We start from the raw sequence: 7,442 nt of genomic DNA on the forward strand, positions 1-7,442 counted from the left end.
TACTCTACTGTGTTATTACTTGTGGTGTCCCGCTGCAAATTGTTGCTTCTATTTCCTATTGCAAGCACCGTATTATTGTTGTCATTATGCGTAGTTTTGTAGAGATATCATACTCTGTTAGTTCTATACCTATACTTGTTCAGGTTATCTAGTCCAGTAGGTGTCTTGACTGTCTCCCGTCACTACTCCACTAGGTTAGTCTTGTTACTTACTGGGTACCGTTGTGGTGTACTCATACTACACTTCTGCATATTTTTGTGCAGATCCAGGTAATTCGAAGTCAGTCGATTGCTAGCTAGCTGTACAGATCTTGATGTGAAGACTCAAGGTAAACCTGTTGTTGCGTTCATAGGCCTCTGAGTCACCTTCTGTTATTGTACTTGCACTGTTTATCTCTAATTCGAAACAATTGTATTTAGAGGATTTAGTAGCAAACTCGGTAGAGCTTATGACTTGTATTACCGATTTTGGAAATTATAAGTTGTGTAATAAGGTTCTACTTCCTAATTATTAATTATTGGTAAAATTCATCTATTAATTTATTAAGTGTTAGGCTTACCTAATCTTAGAGACTAGGTGTCGTCACGACATTCTACTGAGGGAAATTCTGATCGTGACAAGTTAGTATCAGAGCTCTGGGTTCATAGATGCTACGAGTCATTAGCGAGTTTAGTAGAGTCTTGCGGATTGGTACAGAGATGTCTGTACTTTTCTAGAGGCTACGGAACTATTAGGACAGTTTCACTTCTTCACTTCCTATCCTGCGAGTTTATTGATCCCGGAGTTTGAGTTTTTACTATTTTATTCTCTCACAGATGGTGAGGACACGAGCTGCAGTTACTGATGATGCCCCCCGGGGGGTAGGTGTCACTAGGGGCAGAGGCAGAGGCCGAAAAGGAGCACTTGTCGTAGCCAGGGAACCTACCAGACCAGCAGTTGAGGAGTCGCCAGTAGCTCCGGTTGGGAGAAAGGTACCGGAGGGACCTACAGTTACTCCCAAACTCCAGGAGCCTTTAGCACAATTTTTGAGCATGTATGGTACATTGTCTCAGGCGGGGTTGATTCCGGTTGCACCAGCTACTTTGCAGATCGGGGGAGGGACTCAGACTCCCACCGCCCATACTCCATAGCAGCGAGTCCACATTGGTCATGTTCCAGGTGTCATGACGACTCAGTCTATGGTCCCAGTTCAGCCCATGGTTAGGCCTGCATCATGTGAGGTAAATGGCTTGGACTTGCAATGTTAAAGAAGTATGACCCTCCTACTTTTAGTGGTTTGGCTTCAGAGGGTTCATAAGGTTTTGTAGAGGAGTGCCACCACATTCTCTGCACGATGGGTATTGTGGAGACGAGTGGGGTTATTTTTATTACGTTCCAGCTTAAGGGAGCGAGAGAGGCCTATAAGTGGCTTAGTCATGATATCAGCAAGTTGGTCAGCACTAGCAACATTATGAAGTGAAATAAAACCAGAAATGAGATTATCCCGCACATAATGACAATCTATCTCGATGTGTTTGGTGCGTTCATGGAATACCAAATTCTTAGCAATGTGAAGAGCAGCCTGGTTATCACAAAAAGTAGGAACATGACCAGAGATGGGTCAACCAAAATCACCAAGCAGTGTGATTAACCATGAAACCTTAGCAACCATTTAACGAAGGGCTCTATATTCATCCTCAGTAGAATAAAGAGAGACGATTTGTTGTTTCTTACTCTTCCAAGAAACTAGGCAACCCCCAAATGTGATAAAATAGCCAGAAACACTTTTCCTGGACTGAGCACTGGTTGCCCAGTCTGAATCAGAGTAAGCGTTGATGGAAAAATGATCACCAGGAGAAAGAAGAATCCCTAAATCAGGTGCAGCAGACAGGAACCTTAGAACATGGATAACAGCAAGCATGTGAGGAACTTGGGGAGCCTGGAGAAACTAGCTAAGGTGTTGCATTCAGAAGGCAATGTCAGGTTGCGTGTGTTGGAGAAAATTAAGCTTACTGATAAGTGGTGATTTTACCACTTATTCTAGTCTATTTTCTTTAGTTTTTGTGTCCTTTAATTATAAAATGAGGTGATTTATAGTATGCATTACTAGAATTTCAGGTAATTGAAGTCTCGAAGAGAATTGAAATTAAATAAAGTGGAATCGTGCAAAAAGAATAAAAGAAGGGAAAAACCTTCGAGTGAAATCGCTTATGCGAAGACCAATCTCGCATCTACGAGAACTGGTCCGCAGATGCGGCACAAGGCATACAAGGCAGAACTCGCACCTACGAGTGGAGAACCGCTTTTGCGGTTATGCTTCTGCGTGTAAATATTCGCATTTGCGTCTGCACTTCTATGCTTGAAGGTCACTTATGCGGACACGATTTTGCATGCTTTGGACCGCTTCTGCGGAACATCAATTTTCCACCATCATCGCTTCTGTGAGTAGGCATCCGCACCTGCAAAGATTCTTCCGCAGGTGCGGTCAACGGGCTTCAGACCTGGACACTTATGTCATTTCACATTTTCTTCATTCCAAACCCACAAATACACGACCTAGCTGATGGAAAACAAATCTTTTAACTTATTTTCAGTTTCTTGACTAGAGAACACAAGTATTGGAGCTAGGGTTCATGCACACACACTTGGGACTTGAAGATTTGAAACTTTTGGTTGAGAATTTCTTACTCATTTATGTTTATTTCTTCATTTCTTTGCTTTGTATTGTATATCTAGGTGTGTAGTATTTTTTCCAACAGTTGAATCTTGTTTATGGGAATATTCGTATTTAAAGTGGATTAAATATCTTGTTGTGCTTATATATTGAATGATTTTTATTTATTATGAAGTGAGTTATTTTTTCTTTAATTATTCTTGTTCTTTAATATTTCCAAAGGGATTAGATAACCCTAGGACTCGCCCATTTACTTCGAATTAATTTTGGAAAAGATAATTTAGGGTTGGGAAAGATTAATTAACAAGAACTTGAGGCGTTAACCCTCATTTTATAGATTCTACCTAGGGATAAGATTGAACTACTTGTAGCCATATTCGGGTGTGCTTAATCTCTTAATTGTTTTAGGAATAATTCAATTAGGAAGTATTTCTAGTCTTCGGAAGAAGCTAATATAGAATTATTACCCGAGGCTAGTTAACATAAACTCGCTCATATTTGTAAAATCATGAAATACATTGGATCGTTACTTGAGTGTAATTCCCCATGTATCCGTGCTTGTAGCCATTGATCATTTTACTTGCTTTCTAGGTTAGTTTACATTTTCACAATTAGTTATTAAATATTTTATCAAAACTTTTCTAAGAGTTTGGCTTAGCATAATAAGTGATAATTCTCTTACACGCCTAATCGCCTACATGTTGTTCTCTATGAGATTCGACCCCGACTCATAGTTGGGTAAATTATATTGCATGCGACCGTGTTCACTTACTTTTTAGTAGTGGATTTGGACGTCATCACTTACCAACTATCATTCTATAAGTGCTAGGATCAGATAAAGGCTCACCCATATCAGCTAATAACTTGACAGAACCATCTAGAGGAGTGACCACTGGAGTAAAATTCTGGCAGTGAAACAATGAAAGAATATCAGAGGTGAACTTGTGTTGACTCATGAGAAAATTTGCAGGACACTTAGTAACTTCTAGTCCCAAAATATAGTGGATGGACCTAGGTCTTTGATCTTGAACTGATTATCAAGGAAAGCTTTGACATTATCCAGTTCAGAGATATCATCACCGGCTAGGAGAATGTCATCAACATATACTGCCAGGACTATGAGTGAATTAACATAATACTTGAGGAACAAAGAATAGTAATTTTTACTTGTAATGTAGCCTCTACTGAGCAAGGGCTCATACAACTTAGAAAACCATTCTTTGGAGGCTTGCTTAAGGCCATATAAAGACTTTCTGAGCATGCAAACCAATGGAGAAGAAGAAGATAGCTGCAATCCAGGTGGGATTTTCATATAGACCTCCTCATAGAGATCATCATGTAAGAAATCATTGTTGACATCAAGTTGATAAACAGTCCAATGCCTCTTGGCATCAATAATGAGAAGGCACTTGATGGTGGTGAACTTGACCATAGGAGAAAATGTTTCAGGGTAATCAATGACTTCTTTCTGAGTGTCACCCTTTATCACTAGTCTAGCCTTATACCTTTCAATGGACCCATCATACCTCTGTTTGATCTTGTATACCCACTTGAAAGGCATAGGCTTCTTGTGAGGAGGAAGATGAATAATATCCCAAGTGTAGTTTGCATCTAAGGCTTGAAATTCAATTAGCATGGCCTCCTTACAAGAAGGGTGGGATGCAACATGTTGGTAAAACTAGGGCTCATGCATGTGCAGTTCAGCTGAGGTGACTTTAGAAGCAAGGTATACAAAAGGCACTGTGCAGTTCAGCTGAGGTGACAATAGATGGGCAGATATAGTCTTTTAAGTGAGGTGTAGGATTACTAATTCTAGATGAATGTTTGATAAGAAGAGAAGCAGAAGGAATAGGATGTGCAGTAGGTGGAGAGGGAAGAGAGGAATTAATAGCAGAAGAAGGAACAAGATAAGGAGTAGGCACAAAGGAAGGAGAAGGAGCAGGGGGGGGGGGGAAGTCTACAAAAGGAGTAGGAGAAGGTGGAAAGATTTGTGAGGAATGAGAAGAATAAGGTAACACATGTTCATGGAAGACTACATATCTAGAGTAAAGGACAACACGATTGGAGAGAGTGAGTAACTTGTAGCCTTTCTTCCCACAAGGATAGCTAAGAAAAATGCAAGGAATGGCTCTTGATTGCCCGGATTTGGCTGAAGTAGAATAACAAAGGCACCCAAAGGATCTAAGATGGTCATAGTGAGGGGGATGACCATTGTCAAGACCCAAAATCCACTATAGGTCATGATGGCGCCTAACACCGCCGTCAGGCAAGCCAACAGTGATTGATCAATTTGATTACTCATTCTAGTAATTTAAAATCATAATTTTTACTAATTAAATAGCATAAAATAGAATTTTCACGAACTACAATAATGGACAACCCGTAGGAACCCCCAAAACCCGGTATCACAAATGCATGAGTATTTTTCTAAGGAGTACAATAATAATACAACATATGTCCCGAATGTACTAAGACAGAATAAAATAAATAGTGCAATGGAGACTCGGTGGTCTGCGATGCGTAGCCTAGAGTGCAGCTCACGTGAAGTCTCCTCAACAGGTGCGCCTACGCACCAAGGTGATCATCAATGAACCTGTCAAATCCTGCACATTTAGTGCAAAAGTGCAGCATGAGTACATAAATCAACGTGTACCCAGTAAGTATCTAGCCTAACCCCGGAGAAATAGTGACGAGGGGCCGATATCAACACTTACTAAAGGTCCAATTAAAGCAATATAATAAAACTTAAGCAGATATGAGGCATGCGACAATGATGGGGTAAAGCTGTAAGTTACATAATCTTCCAATTACTTCTTTTAAAGAATTTTTTCTAAATCTTGTATTCTACATTAACATCTCAGAAAATATCATTAATAAGGAATACCATATATATGTCAGGCAACAGTAGAGAGATTAGATTGTGAATACTCGGACTACTAGCGATATAACGCACGATTCTGCCGAGGGTCGTGTGACACGAACCATAGATGCATCTATATACTGCCGAGGCGTTCAGCCCGCTCCATAAGAAAAAGGAAGGAAGTTACCGAATTACGAGATACGTGTTTACGATACAGTACATGAACACATAACAAATATAATCTTTACGATTCTCAAATAAATCGCCCACAACTCAAAGTGTTAGGGCTCGGCCTATTATACATACATATATATATATATATATATATATATATATATATATATATATATATATATATCTCAAATTGAGTTATAACTTTAATTAATTAAGCCAGCAAAAAGAGTTCAAATAACTAAAATATTACAGGATGAGATCCTAAGTCTACCCGTACATAAACATGCTTTAGCTACATACAGACTCTCGTCATCTCGTGCGTACGTAGCACCCATAACTAGTTTCACATAATAATAATTATCACACATGAGGGTAGTTTTCCCCTCACAAGGTTAAACAGGAGACTTACATCGCTCCAAAGTTCCATAACCGACTCCAAAGCCTCTCTAACACCTCGAACCAAAGCCCGTCGACCCAAACTATTCAAACTACGTGCAACCTAATCAAAATGTATTCTAATACCCATAATTAATCAATTTAAACAATTCCCAACTCCGCTAGAAAAGTGGATAAAGACAACTCTCGAGCCCACGTGCCCGAATTCCGAAACTATTCGAAGATAAACCTTACCCATAACACCGCTAACTCAAATATATAATTTATCCCTAATTCCATGCCCAATTTCGTGATCAAAATCCAAAAATACCAATATTCTAGGTTTTTTACCAAAAATCTCAATTTCAACAAATTCTCATTCTTAAATCCGTATATAACCTATGTATTTAACTCACAATGTGAAGAAAACACTTACCCCATAATAGTTGATGAAAATGGCACTCCAAAAGTGCTCCAAAATCGGCTCTGATGGACGAAATGATGTGAAATTGAGCCAAACCTTCGTTTTAAAGAAACACACTGCCCAACCCGACCTTCGCACATGCGGTCCAATAGCCGCTTCACCCCTGTGGAAAATCCATCCCAGGTGTGGCTCTAACTCAATCCAGCAGCCTCATCTTTTGCGGCCCAAATAGCCCTTTTGCGCTTCCGCTTCTGCGGACAGCAAACACTTCTACGCTCACGCACTTGCGTGCCAAAGTCCACTCTTGTGGCCCCATGCCTTCTTGGCCAATTCCGCTTCTACGGTCTCCCCTACGCACCTGCGGCTTTGCGGGTATAGACAATTCCTCGCACCTGCGCTCCTGCCCAGCTCACCCAGAATCACTTCTAGACCCCCTTGGCCTCTTCTGCGGCTCCGCACCTGCAGCCAAAACCTCGCAGGTGCGGCTATACCAGATGCCAGTTGCTTCAGCATTTCTCCCAAGTCCAAACTCGATCCGTTTTCAATCTGATTCGCTCCCGAGGCCCTCAGGACCCCGTCCAAACATACCAACACATCTCAAAGTAAATACAAACTTAGTCGAAGCCTTAAACCACGTCAAACAACATCAAAATCATGAACTTACTGCTCGAATCAAATTTATAAATTTCCAAATTTCCAAATTCTATATCTTATGCCGAAACATATCAAATCAATCCGGAATGACTTCAAATTTGACACACAAGTCATAAATGACATAACGAAACTATTCCAAGGCTCGAAATACCAAACGGACATCAATAACATTAAAATCCACTTCAAGTCAAACTTAAGAATTTCTTAAACTTTTAAAATACCAACCTAATACGCACCGAAATGCTCACGGGTGATCCGATACTCCACCCGAACATACTCCCAAGTTTGAAATCATCATATGA

Source organism: Nicotiana tomentosiformis, chromosome 6 (assembly GCF_000390325.3).
Source record: "Nicotiana tomentosiformis chromosome 6, ASM39032v3, whole genome shotgun sequence".
Lineage (NCBI taxonomy): Eukaryota > Viridiplantae > Streptophyta > Magnoliopsida > Solanales > Solanaceae > Nicotiana > Nicotiana tomentosiformis.